Source organism: Trachypithecus francoisi, unplaced genomic scaffold, assembly GCF_009764315.1.
Source record: "Trachypithecus francoisi isolate TF-2019V2 unplaced genomic scaffold, Tfra_2.0 Lachesis_group0, whole genome shotgun sequence".
Lineage (NCBI taxonomy): Eukaryota > Metazoa > Chordata > Mammalia > Primates > Cercopithecidae > Trachypithecus > Trachypithecus francoisi.
The window spans coordinates 66108393-66126384 of NW_022681453.1; positions in this window are offsets into that span (position 1 = coordinate 66108393).

The following is a 17992-nucleotide window of genomic DNA, read 5'->3' on the forward strand; positions in this document are numbered from 1 at the left end:
TCTTTGTCCCATCCCTGTTACATCCCCTTCCCTCCAAAAATGAGATCATTATTAGCACCAGGAAAGGAAAACAAAAAGAGCACAAGGAAGAGAAATGTAATCCTTGTTTGCCATTTGGTTCAACCATGATCATATTGATAATAATCACAGTAACTGAAACACTGTATATGGACTTAATAATAACTTTTTAATATATATTACAAGTTTTAATCATGTAGGATACAACACCAGAGGGACAAGCCTTTGAACTTTTTGGTCCCAGCTGAATGTTGGGGTAAATTTTGGGAGGGAAATAAATAACTTCTTGTTTTCCCCTAATTATAACCATGGTACATGTTCATTAAAGAAATTTTGGAAAATAAAAAGAAAAGCATATTAAAAAGAAAATATAAATGCTCTAAAATCCAACCAGGAGACAACTGTCATTTTAATATGTTCTTTTTCCAGGCATTTTTCTATGGCTCTGTGCAGATTTCAGAGTGTTTCATAAAATTAACATATTCTATGTGGATGGTTTTTATTCTGATTTTAAGACAAAACATTATATCATTATTTTCCTACGTTGCTAAAAATTATCTTGGGAGGCTGAGGCAGGCGGATCACCTGAGGTCAGGAGTTCGAGACCAGTCTGGCTAACATGGTGAAACCCCGTCTCTACTAAAAATATTAAAAAAAAAAATAGCCGGGCGTGATGGTGGGTGTCTGTAATCCCAGCTACTCATGAGGCTAAGCCAGGAGAATTGCTTGAACCCGGGAGGCAGAGGTTGCAGTGAGCTGACACAGTGCCACTGCACTCCAGCCTGGGTGACAGAGTGAGACTCCATCTCAAAAAAAAAAAAAAAAAAAAATTCTCCCTAGAGTCTCAGGATCCCTTTCAGTGGCTGCCCTAGGATGGGGTCAGGGAGGGGAGAGAGGGCTTTGTTTGCAGGACTCCACAGGTAACAATGTACCCCATCCCACCGCTTCAATAAGAGAAAGTTCAATTTTTATATATTTGTTTGTGCCACTAAGATTTACTGTGGAAAAGGTTTGCATAACAGTTGAAAATCCTAACTTTCTGTTAAATAAGTTATATTTCTATTACAAAGAATTGTCCATTCTGTGACATACATTTATTCTCTATTATGTAAATGTATGGTTATATTACATAAATATACTATAATTTATTTAAACCACTCTCATTTGTTTCAACATTTCTTTTACCAACGAATACTATTATGGACCTCCTTCTATTATACGTATTCCTATGTCCTTAGGATAAATTCCCAGAAGTGAAGGCTTGCAGGTAGCAAGTACTCATCAGTGTTAGCCCTTAGGGTTAGTAACTGTGAAATGAGCATATACTGCTGGTGGGAGTGGAACATACCAATTCCCTGAAGAGAATTTTGGTCATAGAAGTAGCTGCATTCCTTAGGCTGGGCCATCTGGGGAAATCAGACACACTGAACCCATCATCCTCACACAGGAACCTGGGAATATGTCTTCCTTGGAGAGTCAACTGGACAAGCCTTGCCTCTGAGATTTGCAGCATTCCAAAAGGGGATCTTCCAGAAGAGGGGAGACACCCCACCATTTCTACCAAACAATGTGTCAGTCGTCTGGGTCCAGCATTTCAGGAGTCCCTAGGAAGGAGTCTTTCAACTGGCGGTCCACCAGGCGCATGCTCACTGGGGCCCCAGGCTCCTCCCAGGGCCCAGCTGTTCTGGACCAGCCTTGCCTGCCACTCAGACCACTCCATGGCCCCCAGCTGCACTACTAGGTCACCCTGACGGCTCACTGAGAACCCTGCAGGCCAGCCCCAAACACACTCCTCTGGCAAAGCCTTGCACCTTATCCTCAGCTGCCAACAGGGCACTCACTTAGTCCTTGGGGGCTGGGCCTCTAATTCTGTAGTGCTGACCGGAGGAGGCTCAGGCTTTAGAGTCTGGAATGTGAACTCTGAAGTTTGTGGGAAAATTTATCCCTACCCATAAGGTCCTTCCACTAATCACCCTCCAAGCACCCTAAAAGGGAGATGTTTCCCTAGGTTTGCACCCCAGTTTCCAGAGCTGGTAGGACACAGGATCCCCACCGTACTTGGACATTCTTAATCAGCTCTGCCCAGCACTGAACACTCTCAAAAACAGAGGGTCCACTTCTCCCACCACCCCGATAAATCTCCCTTCCGAGATTCCTAGGGGTGTAGCTCCACAGAGCTCACGGTACAAAAGGATATCCAATAAAAAGTGAATCTCCCATTCTTGATTCCTAGGCCCCAAGATCTCATTCCATGAGGCACCTAGAGGTAGATCAGGGACACACACACATGTATGTATGTTTATCATGTCCGAACATAAAATGCACCAAACGTTGGCTTTGTTTGGCCTTGATATTCAGTAAAAATCTTTGAATTGGCCTTCAACCTCAGCTTTTGGAAGTCTCAGTAGCTGAATGCCTACCCCAATATTATTTATAATACCCCTGAGAGTTTGTGCTTAATCTATAGTCATCGTTACACAGGTTATCATTATATCTTTTTTTTTTTTGAGACTGGGTTTTGCTCTGTTGCCCAGGCTGGAGTGCAGTGGTGTGATCGTGGCTCATTGCAGCCTCAGCCTCCAGGGCTCAGGCAATCTTCCTACCTCACCCAAGTAGCTGACACTACAGGCACATGCCACCATGCCTGGCTAATTTTTTTTAAAGTTTTTGTAGAGATGGAGTCCCACTATGTTGCCCAGGCTGGTGTCAAACTCCTGGCTTCACACCATCCTCCCACTTTGGCTGCCCAGAGTGCTGGGATTACAGGTGTGAGCCACTGCACCTTGTCTATCATTATGTCTAAGCAGCATATCAACATTAGTAATATACACAAGGCATACCATTTAGATTTATTAATAGATGATACTATAAATATCAAATGAGTCTTGAAGTTAAATGAATGTCTCTTTTAGGCTTCATATGTTAAAATTCTCAGTCATTTGAACTATATATATTTATTATCACAAGATTAAAAGGCCACAATAATTAATGTTTCACATAATGATGGTGAAAGCTGCTAATTTTATGTTCAAAAACAATCACTTTTAAATAGCAAATAAATTGAGAAAAAGACTGAGAAGAAGAATATTGAGAGAGAATGTTAGTGAGATAACTTTAGGAAGAACACTGTCATCGCTGTGAGCCAATGAATGTTGAACAATTTTCAATAATACCAGGCAGAATAATAGATATTTGATTAAGTCATAACTCTAGTATTTGTCAACTAGTTTGGTGCGTATCTCACATGCATTATGGTAAATAAAATCACCTTTTATGTTTGATTTTTGATATTTAATTCCGTTTAGGTTATGAGTCTTTCAGGAATAAATTCTATTTGGGAATTCACATTTATGAAAATGAATTTTTAAAAAATAGAATGTTTTTTAAAACATTCTATTTTTTAATGCTTATGGAATGTTAGGTAGCTTTTCTACCTAACATTCCATAAGCAGAAAAAAAATTGCAAAACCATGTACAATATCCATGACAAATCACATTTGATTCAGACATAACAAGGGATATAAAGAAAATGAAGAAAAGAAAAACAGTACAGGAAAATGTAATATCTGAAAAATATCTGGCTTCTCTCCCATTCTCAGTGGAAAGTGAGCATCTATTTCTTATGACAAAACTGCCGTAAAGGCCGGGTGCAGTGGCTAATGCTTGTAATCCCAGCACTTTGGGAGGCTGAGGCAGGTGGATGGATCACCCCAGCCAATATGGTGAAACCCCATCTCTACTAAAAATACAAAATATTAGCTGGGCATGGTGGTGGGTGCCTGTGATCCCAGCTACTTGGGAGGCTGAGGCCAGAGAATGGCTTGAACCTGGGAGGTGGAGGTTGCAGTGAGTCGAGAGTCACCATTGCACTCCAGCCTGGGCAACAAGAGCAAAGCTCTGTTTAAAAAACAAACAAACAAACAAAAAAAACTGCAGTGATGTGATCACAGAACTGTTTTGCAGCTGATCATGCTGGATGATTACTGTTCTTGCACCATAAGGCCAAACTTAGAATTTGACCATTAGCAAAATTATAAGAATAATTACATTCTTCGGGATGAAATTTCAGGTTAATTCTTGCATCCCAGGAGTTTCATTCTGAGATGGTATTATTTGGTGTTGACCCCAACTTTAACTCAATATTGATTTTAGCATTTGCCCAAGTGTGTGTTCTGGGTACACACTATTCTGCACCAGCTTTCCCACTTAATAATCTGTCATCTAGAGTGTTCCACGTCTGTCTTTTCCCTAACAATTGCCACCAGCATTTATTTAACCAAACCCCTAATGATGAACTTTTAGGATATTTTCAATCTTTTGTTACAGTGTTGCAAAGACTTGTTTTTCCTTTTTTTTTTTGGAGACGGAGTCTTGCTCTGTCGCCTGGGCTGGAGTGCAGTGGTTGGATCTCAGCTCATCGCAAGCTCCGCCTCCCAGGTTTATGCCATTCTCCTGCCTCAGCCTCCCGAGTAGCTGGGACTACAGGCGCCTGCCACCTCGCCTGGCTAGTTTTTTGTATTTTTTAGTAGAGACGGGGTTTCACCATGTTAGCCAGGATGGTCTCGATCTCCTGACCTCGTGATCCACCCGTCTCGGCCTCCCAAAGTGCTGGGATTACAGGCTTGAGCCACCGCGCCCGGCCTTTCCTTTTTTTTTAATGAGACAAAGTTTCATTCTGTCACCCAGTCTGGAGTGCAGTGGTGCAATCATGACTCAGTGCAACCTCTGCCTCTGCCTTCCAGGCTCGACCGATCCTTCCACCTCAGCCTCCTGAGTAGCTGGGACTACAGGTGCATGCCATCATGCCCAGCTAGTTTTTTATATTTTTTGTGAAGACGAAGTTTCACTATGTTGCCCAGGCTGGTCTCAAACTCCTGGACTCAAGCGATCCACCCGCCTCGGCCTCCCAGAGTGCTGGGATTATAGGTGAATACTATCCTTATATATATACAGCTATAATGGCAGAATGAATTCTGAAAAAATAGAATTACTCAAAGAGTACACGTTTTAAAATTTTGATGGATTTGCCCAATTTACGTAACATTACATTATATCTTTTCTTTTTATCTGTCTTTCTCTTATAGAAGTGATTCTCCACTTTTACTGCAGGAGTCATTCTGGGGGAAGGAGAAAGTTGGCCAAAGTGGCTTGAGAGTCCCTGCATCTCCAGGCCCTTCTCATGGGAGGAAAGTCCCTTCTTCCTCCCGTGGCCCTTGTCCCCCTGGAACCTGGTCAGATGCTCCTTGAGGGCCACACTACATCTGGTTTTGTTTTGTTATTTGGGTTGTTTTGTTGTTGTTGTTGTTTTGTTTTTTTTTTTTGATAAGGAGTCTCGCTCTGTCGCCCAGGCTGGAGTGCAGTGGTGCGATCTTGGCTCACTGCAACCTCCGCCTCCCTGGTTCAAGCAATTCTCCTGGCTCAGCCTCCTGAGTAGCTGGGATTACCAGAGCCTGCCACGACACCCAGCTAACTTCTTCTGGTTTTAGTAGAGATGGGGTTTCACCATGTTGGCCAGGCTGGTCTCGAACTCCTGACCTCAAGTGATCCACCTGCCTCAGCCTCCCAAAGTGCTGGGATCACAAGCATGAGCCACCACGCTCGGCTTACAACTGTTTTTTTTTTTTTTTTTTTTTTTTTTTGCCACCAAATCTTGCCTCTTTTGATGTCTTAGGCTTGCTGGGTCCCTTTTCTTTAAAATACCAATTGGCTAAGTTTGGTGCATAAAGGTTTTTAGGATCTGACCTCAAAGAAGTCAGTGATGTTGGGGCTTTCAGGATCTGTCCCTAGACATTTTGGGCAGAGGGAATCCCAAAGCCCTCGACATTGAAGCTGTCTGGCATCCTACAACCCTCCCTTCTTCTACCCCTTTCCTTATCTCAGGAGCAGAGACAAGGCCCAGGGTTCCTGGAATTCCTCCCTGAATCCCCCGACCCTCTGTTACCAGCACTTGTGATCTGGGCAAGGAGTGGGACCCTTCTGGCTGTTTAGGGCATCTTTTTAGATTTAGAGAGTTCCTGTGTTCTCTTCATCTTCATTTTAATGTCCATATGGTCCCTCAGTGGTGATAGAAAAGCTGTTATTGTCACTTGATGTGTGGGAGGGACTTGAGACAAGTGGGCATAGGAAGACCAGACTTGCATCTCCACCCCAGAAAATGACAGGAAAATGGACATCTCAGTCACGGTTCTGTCACGTCCATTACTCTCAGGTTTCTGAAACAGCTCCTCCCACCCATCCTCCTCCCATCTGACAAGCAGTGTTGAGCTGGGCTTTGCACAGGGCTGGCCACGGATTGGCTGCCTGCCATGGTGTGCAGTCTTGAAGGACCCTACCCAAAAGCCCTGAGGGAAATCAGCTAAGCCAGTCAGTGTGGCTCTTTGTGGGATCCGGGCTGAAGAATGAGGATAAGATAGGTTAGTAGCGATGGAAGAATGGAGTAGAAACACCGAGACTGAGAGGGAGAAAGACTGTGCTGGCTGAAATTGGGGGGGTGGGGGCGTGGGGAGAGAGAGAGAGAGAGAGAAAGGGTAGCTGGCCCCCTCTTGGCTCCAACCCATATCCAGTCGAATCACCTTCTTACGATGGCTGAAGTGACTCCATGATTCTTATTAACTGTAGGAGCTCTCTATTTCATGGACAGCTATGGGTGTGGCTCAGAACTCACTCTTCTGGCCCAACTTCTCCCTCTACCCAAATACCCTACAAAGGAGATTCTTTGCCCAAAAGATGTTACCATTGGCTTGGCCTATGATCTTTACTTTTAAATTCTCTTTCAGAGAAAAGAGGAGTTTGACACATTCTTGTTTGCCTTCCTGGGCCACATCCAGAAATAAACGGTCTATGTGCTGAGGTAAATCCAAAATCCGGTTCCCTGACATCTTATCTCCCCACTCAGAGGAGTGAATCCAGCTCTCAGCCAGCACCACACACGTTCCTACTTGTTCTTTTCTGTGAAGTACTGTGGGGTGGAAGACCGACTATTATTATTATTATTATATTTTCTTTTTACCACATACTTTCTGAAAGATTTCCAAAACATTAGTTACACCCTCACAATTTTTATGTTGACATCTAGAATTTCTCATCATAAAAAGCTGCAAAAGATGTAATTTCTGGCATATTGTAAATACTGACATTTTAAAAATAAAACTGTTCTGTTAAAATGTAGTCAAGAGAATCTAAAAAGTACAGCGTTTAAAAAATACAGAAAGAATTCTTGAACAATTGGAAAATTTGCTTTGTTCCTTTTACTCCTTGGAGTATCCTTCTACTTCTCCCACAGAATTTTATCCTAATGTAATATATTTTTAAGGCTGAAAGTCTTTTATTGTTCACCTATCATACTTCTCTGCAATGAAAATATGTATATGAGTTATAATTTTAATTTTAAAAATGTCTTCTAAGGTCTAAGTCTAAAAATGTATCTGGGATTAAGATATTCATGATTATTATTGATGTCAAACATTATAAAGCTATTTGAACTTTGACAATTATTAAATACAAAGTAAAATTTTAGAGAACAGAAGTTTAGAACAAATGTCACTTATTACCAGAATGAAAAAAATTAACAGGAGAGAAAGACAATGTGTGCACAAGAGCGAGTGTGCAATACCTCAGAACGCCGGTAAGTTCAGAAATTGAAAAGTCATTGTTGTTAAATGAATTATTTACAGATGAAATCTTTTCGATTGTGGACATTGAAATCTATGGCAGAAATTTTTAAAAATAGACAAGTTGGCAATGATAAGAAGACTTGTGCCCAAGTAAAAGATGAATATGAATTTTATAGTATTTGATAATCTTTTGGCAGAATTTAGTAAAAATGGTAAAACTGTTAAAAGAAAAATACAAGAAAATCTTTATGAGCTTGGGTTAGGCAAGGACTCGATGTGACGTCAAAGGCACGATAATCCATAAAAGAAAATATTGATTAATTGGACTTCATCAAAATTAAGAAAGACACTGTTAAAAGAATGAAGAGATAAGTCACAGGCTAGGAGAAAATACTTGCAAATCCAGAATATATAAAAAATGATCAAAATCCAGTGAGACTCAGGCATGGTGGCATGCACCTGTAATCCCAGGTACTCAGGAGGCTGAGGTGGGGGGATTGCTTGAGCTCAGGAGTTCAAGACGAGCCCGGACACAACCCTGTCTCAAAAACCAAACCAAGAAACAAAAATCCAGTGAGAAAACAAATAATCCAATAAAAAAAATGGGGAAAAGGTTTGAAGAGACCCTCCCCCAGAGCAGATTTAGGGATGGCAAATAAACAAGTGGAAAGATGACCAACATCCTTAGTCGTTAGGAAAATACAAATTAAAACAATGAGATACCACAGCACATTATCACAATGGGTAAAATTCAAAAGGCTGATCAAGCTGGGGGCAGTGGCTCATGCCTATAATCTCAGCACTTTGGGAGGTTGAGGTGGGTGGATACTTGGTCAGGAGTTCGAGACCAGCCTGCACAACATAGTGAAACCTTGTCTCTCCTGGAAATACAAAAATTAGCGGGGTGGGGTGGTGCGCACCTGTAGTTCTAGCTACTCAGGAGGCTGAGGTGGGAGAATCATTTGAATCCTGGAGGCAGAGGTTGCAGTGAGCTGAGATTGCACCACTGCACTCCAGCCTGGGTGACAGAGGAAGACTCTGCATCAAAAACTACAAATAAAAAAATAAAATAAAAACATAAAAAGGCTGATCATACCAGGCACAGTAAGGATGTGGGACAACTGGAATTCTCCTACACTGCTGGTGAGAATGAGAACTGAAACCACTTTGGAAAACAGTTTGGAAGTCAAGCATTTCAAAAGACAAAAACCACAACAAATTTAGCTTAAAGAATTTTTTCTGTTTTATTGCCATTCTAGAATTGAGCAACACTTCATTCCATAAAATAGAGTAAGTATTCCAATGAGCTGAGCAGAAGAGGCTGGCTTTATAGACAGAGAAGGGCTGAAGATAGCAAAAACTAAGAGAAAAGAGTAGATGGTCATTTCAAAGTTACTTTCCATGTTTCGGGGGACAGGGAGACAAAACGGGAAAGATAACTGGTTCCCATCAGGTGACTTCAGGTGACTTTTTGTCATGAGGATGAAAACACAGGGAACTTCTTTGTTGTGCCCATTAAAGACTGAAACTGGCCTGTCTGGGGAATTGGCTGTTCTTTCTTCTGATTTCTTAGAAGGTCAGATAATAACTTATTTTCCGTTTGGTGATATGGAACTTTAGCATGAGTGACTCCATTTTGACTTTTAGAGTGGTTCACTGGGGATTGGTGCAGGAGCTTAGTCCAAAACAACAGGTTGCTATAATTTGTGTTTAACAGCATATGCTTACTATATGATCAGCCATTCCATTCCTAGGTTTTGCCCAACACAAAGGAAAACATAAGTCCACACAAAGACTTGTACACAAAGGCTCATAGCAGTTTTACTGATAAGAGCCCAAAACTGCACAGGATGCAAATATCCATCAGCACATAAATGGATACACACATTGTGATATAGCCACACAATGGAATATAACTCAGCAATAAAAAGGAACAAACTATTGATACATGCAGCATCATGAATAACTCTCAAAATAATTATGCTGAGTGAAAGCCAGGAAAAACAATTAGAACAACAGGGCATACTGTATGATCCCATTTATATACAATTCTAGAAAATAAAAATGAATCTATAGTGACTGAGAGCAAATTGTGACTGCCTGGAGGGGGTGTGGAGACAGGAGGGGTGGTAGGGAAGGTAAAGGGGGTAGATGTGTTCACTATCTTGATGGTGGTGATGGATTCATGGGTGTGCACCTGTCAAAACTTTTATTTTACACTTCAAATATGTGAGGCTAACTGTATGTCAACTGTACCTTCATTAAGTGGTTAGAAAAGTGTGAGTAAATGTCCAAGAAAATGTAAAATACAAACTTACCTCTTACAATGTTCCTTTTACTCGAAGGTGTATGATTCATCTGTACAGTAAGGAATAGGGAACTTCCTACTTTCGCCTCTTTGCAATACTCTCAAGGATGCCCCTGGGACACAGACCAAGGCACCAGAGAAGATGGTACTGTCGAAGCTCCTCCTTACTCCTGAGAATGGTGAAGAGGCAGAGAGGATGAGCTCAAAAGCAGCATGTTTTATTCCAACCCGGAATATAGTCAGAGAAGGCATGCAGCCTTAACCTGAGTGTCACGTGGAAGAAACGAGGTCCTGCTGCCCTCATGGTTGCTCACTGATGCCCTCGTTGCCTTCAGAGGTTTGGCAATCTTTTGCAGTAGTTGGGAAATAGGAGAAGTAAGATTATTAAACAACAATTGCCATCCTTTCTGTTCCTCCACTCTATAAGCCATCTGAATCCTGAACATCCCGAGTCAAAGCACCCCATCTCTAATGCCACATTGTCTGGGACAGAAATACATACAGAAAAGGGACAGATACAAAGCCCTACCCTGGACTCATCATGACAACTGTTGTAAGAGGTACCCTGGACGCACATTCTTAATCGTCTTCTCCCACGTTTTTCTGGCAGTGAGGAGGTTTTAATTTTACTATTAGTTTTTTTATTTTTATTTTTTACATCCAGGACCTCTGCAGCAGTGCTGCTAGGTGTGAGAGATGCGTCTGTTGCTTGTGAAGTGGGAACATGGAGAAGGTGAAAGGGTAAGTGGGAAGCAGAACACAGCCATGACCTCTTTACAGCAGGAGCTGTCTTCAATCAGTTTTAGAAAAGGCAGTTCTTGCTTTCCTTCAGTCTCTCGTGCCTGTGAGCCTCTTGTGCCCCTCGCCCTGATCCGAGGGCCCCTGATGCTGAGGGATGACCCTGGACTTCTGAACTCCGCTCCACCATTTACTGAGCAGCTGTGTGCTGCGTGATGTGGGGGTGGTGACACCTACCTTGCAGGGGTTCTAAGAGTAAATTGATTAAAGGACTTTGTGTAGCACGAAGGGCAGCCGGTACGAATACATGGCCCTCGGAAAACCCCCTTCCCTCTACATTTGGACAAAGGGCTACCCAGCACCTACTGTTTCCTGGTTAGAACCCGGGGCTCTGCAGCAGCCACATGGCCTGGGCTCAAACCCAGCTCTACTGCACACCAGCTATTTGACCTGGGGCAGTTTTCTCCTCTGATGCAAAATGGAGCTAATAATAGAATCTACTCTGGGTTTGCCGTGAGGCTGAGGCATGGAAAGTGCTTAGAACAGTATCAGGCATAGAGCAAGCACCCAAAATTATCACCACTGTTACTGAGCTAAGCATGGGGGGGGTTCAGGCCTGTTTCCGCAATCTGAGTCACAGACATGTCAAAGTAAATGTGAGAAGTATGATCTTCAGCTTCATAAAAATTGCTTTGTTGACAAAATTCGAAAATATAACCTAGCATCCTTTAGGGAACAAATGATACCCATCCAATAAATTATGCATGAAACAACTCTCTAAGACACCTCTAGTAAAAAATGAAAGTATCCCTTATAGGGCCTCCCCTTCTCCATTTATCCAAATGAGAATTTGCCTCCCTTCCTCCAGCCCTTCTTACATTGTCTCCTTTCTGTCTCTTGCTAGAATTAAGAATTGAATGGTCTTAAAGATCATCAAGTCATGTGTGTTTTAAGTTTTTATTTTGGTAGAGATGGAGTCTCACTATGTTGCCCAGGCTTGTCTTCAAGTCCTGACCTCAAGTGATCCTCCGTCTTGACCTCGCAACATGTTGGGATTACAGGTGTGAGCCACTGCACCCCGCTATCAAGTCCAGTGTTTTATATAAGAACTAAAGAGTTGAAACAGGGCCCATTCACATCAAGGGCATGTGGTTTGTACCCTAAGTAGAGAAAAGAACAGGAAGGGGAAGGAGAGGTCAGTGTGACTCACTCTACTGTCACCGTTCTCACCTGAGCAGAATCCTGAAATGCATTCATTTTCTAGTGGACCCTATGGGGCTGGCTAAAGAACTAACCTGGGGACTCATAGTGGGAGCTAAAGTCTTCATATCTGAACAAAGTAATGTGCTTTCTGGGTATCTTTTCTAAGAAAATCATCAGAAACTAGGATAAATATACAATGATGTATTCCCCAGAATCGGTCTCCTCAGGAACAACCTTAATGTCCAACAATAAAATGAAATTTTAAATTCTAAGTTTCCTTTGTCATGGGAAAATGTTCAGGATAGAATGTTAAGAATATAAAACAAAAACGTAGTACAATCTGTACTATATTAAAAGACATTTACAGCAAGAAGAAAGCATTATACTTTTCTGTATTTAAAAATATCTTTAATAACTGTTTTTTGTTTTAAACAGGGTCTCACTCTGTCACCTAGGCTGGAGTACAGTGGCACGATCACTGTTCACTACAGCCTTGAATTCCTGGGCTCAAGCAATCCTCTTGCCTTGGCCTCCCAAAGTGCTGAGATTACAGGGATGTACCTGGCCCTGTGTATTATTTTATAATGGAAAAATTATTTTTTAAAAATCAGGGTAAGAATTCTGTTTCCTATATGGCATGAAGATAGATACACTGTGTGTTCACCCAACCAGCATTCATTGAATAGATGCTGAAGACTCAAGAGGGAAAGGAGGGAAGAAGGCCAGGAACACGTATGAGGCAATCAAAATGTGCCAGGAGCTTTGTGTTCCTCACTCTATTCCAACATCGTAAAATCCAGGCAAAGGTAAATGTAATTATCCCCCTCCTTGATTTTATGTTTCTTAAATGAATGAGGACAGGGGATTTCCAAAGGACAGAAAGGAATCCCCGTCTCCGGGCTTGTCGCGGAGGAGAAGGAGTTGGCCCAGCCGCCTCTGCTTCCTTGCTCATGTTTTTTTTCTCACCACATCTTGCTGCCCGAACGCTTAGGAAGCTTTGGCTCCACTTCTACTGCCATTTGGAGTTTGATTAAAAACAAAATGCGGACCACGTTATCACAAGTGCTTTCAATACATGTTTATTGCAAAACCACAAGCACAGTAACCATAATGTCAACATAACCGTATTTCCTAACGGAACAGGAGATCGCCATGCCTAAGCGCGTGCGTTTTCCAAAGAAATGGCGGCTTATTTGGAAGCTCACACGCTGTGAGTGATGACGAGAAGCCCTATTGTGAACTAGGAGTTCTAAACCATTAAACATTTAATTACCACTTTGGCAAAGCAATGCACATTACCATTTCTACAATGGAACAGCACAGAGATTTTAAATGCATCTTTATTTTTTAGAATCTTCAGTATTCACAATATGTAAAATGAAGCAGCATTTTAAGTAAAACTCTATGCCAAAACAGTTTCTTAAAAAGTCTGGATTAAAAAGAAAGAAAACCACACATGAATAATATTTATCAGTGCTCACAGTTGACACTAACTATAGTTTTTTAAAAGAATAAAAATACTCAAGACTTCAACATTTCCTTACAAAAGTATACTTGGCCATAAAATAAAAATCTATAAAACCCCAAATATTACAAAAGTAAAATGCAAAAAAATTTTGTATACAAATGTAATACAATCTTTACATGGTAAGGATTATTTAAAAACACACAGAACACTTCCTAAGTGTGGATGTGCTTGGGACCTGACCTCATCACACACCCCTGCTCTGACCATTGCACAGACCTAGCAGGCGGCAGAGTGGGTGCATGGCCCCCGGCATCGAGTCTCAGTGTGGCAGGTTTTAAGCTCCCCCCTGCACCCATTCATACTTGCTTTATCTCTCATACTGGAGAAGTTTGCTCAGGCAATGGGGTGTCACAGGAGCTGCGGCACCTGCCTTCCAGGAGCCTGTACATAACCTATATCCTAGTGTTACTGCTTTAAAATCAGGCCCTGGAGCTGGGAGGACTCTCAAGAGATGACCCTGTCCTCTGGGACAGTCCTGACCCACTCTGGCAGCGAGTCTACCGCAGCCTGCTGGAGCACTATTTCACTCTGGCGGTCAGAGGGTTCCACTGCAGCCATTTCTGCCAAAAACTTTTTCCAGGATGGACCCAGATACCGAACAGAAAAGGACTTTGTTCTTTCACTTCTTGATATCCTCTTCAAATAAGTCAGGGGCATCAAGTGTCGCCTGGGACTGGAACGAGGGAAAGGGGAGGGGATGAGTTGGAATGAGACTCAAGGCCCAAGGCTGAGGGGAAGGGATGGGGGTCTGTTGGGCATGCTAGGATCCACCAGTGTGGAGAGTGCTGCAGGCTCCCTCACCAGCAGAGGCCTCCACTCTGGGTCTTTGCCATCATTCTATCTCCACTGCTGGCCTTCCTGCTCTGACTGTAATGTGGTGCAGAGCCATGAAAGCCAGACAACTAATGGCATAAAATGAGGCCAAATACACCTTGGCTCAAGAACAGACAGGGAGAACAATAAAGTGCTTGGGCTTTGGAGAGTGATTTTGGTTGGACAGGCTTTCTGGCTTGCTTCTAGGTATGTGACTGAGAGAGCGGAGGCAGATGGAAAAGTCTGGATGGAATAAGAGACAGTAGCTTTACTTGGATCGAAATCCCCTTAGACTACCAGAGATTTCTCTGCATCCAAGAATTGATATGAAAAGTAATTACTCTGGCAGAATGCATGAAACACAATAAAGTAGGTATAGAAGGCATGCCTTCAATCAGAGAACATTTCTTTAGAGGGGTGATTGTGAAATTTAAAGACTTTTGAAGAAACCACAACTCTTCCCAGGCTGCAGTGTATGTCTAGATTTACACTGCGTTCTCAGAGCACAGGAACCTCCACTATGCCAGACGGGGCATCTGTGAGGCCAGCTTCCCCAGATGGCTGGTTCTACCTTCTAGAGTTTCCACAAGCCTTGGAGTCAGCTGCTCACATTTAAGAGAAGGAAGGAAGTGTGAGATGCCAGGCTGTTTCCCCACCTCCAGCTCCACAACTCTTCATGCTGGGGTCCTTTGCCCTGACTTGTTCTGCCTGTTTCCCCTGTCACTCTGTTTCTTGACCCCTCCCTCCCTCACATCCTCATTCTTTGAAAGAACTTCTAGTGCAAAGGGGAGTGGCTCTGGAACTGATGACAGAGGGAGGTTGTAGAATCTCCATCCCTGGAGAGATGAAAAGGCAGCTAGCCAGACCCTCTGCAGGCAGGATGTGCTTGGAGGCGGGAGGCTGGGCCAGATGACTTGGTGAGAATGAGCCAGCTTCAGAGTTCTGCTTTCCAGAACCTGCTTCCACCACAGCTCCATGCCTCCAAGCCTCCTCCTGTACTTTGGCTCGGCACACATATTAACAAATATGTCTACAGGTCTGACTTCTATTTCAATACTCTTCCACTGCGGTCTCACAGATCTCTTTACATGGTTCCTGTCTCTCCCTTGGTAGGAGGCTCTTCTGGCCTAATCCCATGCCTTAATGAATGAATCCTGGCAGATCTGAAACCTTTGAAAGCTTGTTAGTTTCCCCTAAAAATCTTTTCACTTATTTTCAAGCCATCAAAGCAGATTTCTCTGCCTTTCCCTTCAAAGGCTATCCGGGGGCATTTTTTAATTCTATGAAGGTCACACATAACTATATATTGATTAGGGATAGCCTGGATTTTTAATGGCCCAAGGAAACAGGATTTAGAACATATTTTCCCAAGAGAGTAAGATCCCGTACAGGAACCAAGACAGCTGTACAGATGAGCTACAAAGCTTCCAACAGCCCTTTGGGGGGCGGGTGTTGCTGGCTCTGAGTTAGTTTTTATGAATGGACTCACTGGAATGCAAATCTGCGGGCCAGGAGGCTGATTTGTTTGCTTCTGCATCCTCAGTGCCTAGCCCAGTGGCCAGCACGAAGTGGGAGCCCAAAACATGCTGGTGAATTATTAAATTATTAGCTACAGATTCCTCAATCCTGGTTCTTTTTTAAAAAATTCTTAATATGATCTGCTTTTATGATAAAATCCATGTCTGACTTTAGAGTGTTCATTATGTTCAAATTGTATTACAAAGTAGAATACAAAAGATCATATAGTCTGCTTTAAGATGAGAGAAACAGTTTTCCTAAGAAAAATTAAAGCTTTAAAAAAAAAACATGAATGAAACTTCAGGACCTAGATAACCAATAATTTACTGGTAAAGGAATACTGACAAAAGAGTGAAAAGGTAAGGGAATCAGCAGCTGGTTCAATAGAGTAACCTTTTTCCAATTAGATGGAAGGATAATTATAGGCAACAGAATACAGCATGGAGCTTCTGTGCCTAGGTGGTCTATATTAAGCTTGAGTAAAAAAGGAACAAATATGGGGGCTTCTCTATTCTGAGATAGAAAAGGGTCAAACATTAGGACTAAGGTATCAATTGATTTCTTTTTCCTGAAAAGGTCAGGTACAATTGGCAAAAGAGGAGGGAGGCCTGGGGGTGGGGATTCTTTGGGACATGGGGCAAGAATCCTGGAGCCAAAACCCAAAGGACAGCGGAGGTTTGGAGGAGAGGGACGGCTTCACTGGGGACACCTGTATTACTTACTACAATAATTCCTCAGCAACAACTCATTGACAAGGAAGGGTAGTGCAATGCGAATTAGTGAATTCAGGGAAGGACTAAGAACCACCACCCCCAACACACACACTGAACTCTACTAAGCAGGCCCTATTCTTCCTATGGCAGGTAAGATGGGATCGACCCCCTCTCATGACTTCTTCCAGGTACCTTCTGAGTCACAGACTTAAACAGAAACAGGTAGTTATGTGTGTAGGCCAAGGAAGTGATTTTGTTTGGGACTTGTGGATGCAATGTATTAGGATGGAGGCGGGATTTTCTTAATGCTTACTTTTCATAAGCCTCCAAAATGACCTATTTCTGGTGGGGAGGGAAGCAAATTCGGAACTGGGGGCATTTGTAGTAAATGAAATAATTGGCAGGAACTAAAACCTGCCCTTTTTAGCATTCTTTGGGTTTCTGCAAAGGGTCGGGGGCTGGGACTTCACTAGCAATGCATCAAGTATGATTCGGTTTACTCACAGGTAGAAACCTGAAAGCTTTTTGCAGTCTCCAGCCCCCAAAGTAGCCCTGCTCTATGTGGCTAGCTGATATCCCAAAGTCTACCATTAGAAAGCCCCCTTTTGGTGTTTAGTCTTTGTTCTTTGTTAGTATTCAAATTCCCCTTAGAAGGAGACCCACAAAGCCTTGTAAGCATATGCATCTTAGCGTGTATGCATTTGTTAAATTTTGTCTTAAGAGAAAGCTGGGGTACCAACAATATTCCCAGTCTCCCATAGGAGCAATAACCCATTCCTCAGCCACAGAATGATGGAAGGGTTGGGATTCCTCATGCTAAAATTAATTCTGTGCCTCCAAACAGATCCAGGTCTTCCTCATGAAAGGAATTTCAGTGGGGCAGAATGTCTTTTCCTCGAAATCAGTTATGGTTTATGATATGAGGACAACATATGGGCTCCTGCTATGCATAATTATTTGGGAAACTGCCACTAGCTCTTTGTATTGTTAGTTCAGGAGTGTCTTTGTTTTTTTTAAAACCTTCTGGCTGGGCATGGTGGCTCATGCCTGTAATCCTGGCACTTGGGGAAGCCAAGGCAGGAGGATCACTTGAGGTCAGGAGTTCGAGACTGGCCTGGCCAACATGGCAAAACCCCATCTCTACTAAAAATACAAAAATTAGCTGGGTGTGGTGGCGCATGTCTGTAGTCCCAGCTACTCGGGTGGATGAGGCATGAGAATCCCTTGAACCCAGGAGGCGGAGGTTGCAGGGAGCCAAGATTGCGCCACTGCACTCCTGGCAACAGAGCAAGATGCTGTCTCAAAAAAAACAAAACAAAAAAAATTCTTCATTTTTCTGATTTATCTTTTACTGCCATGTAATTGTACATATATAATTACTCTGTATACAAAATGAATAGAAGTATACATGGATGAATGAATGAATGGATATAACAGTCTGAAAGTTTCCCTAATGCTGGTACCTGCAACACATCACTAACAGGGCCTTGTAGAAGTTCCTTGTTGGTTTAAAAAGATAATGTATAAACTGGGAGTACTG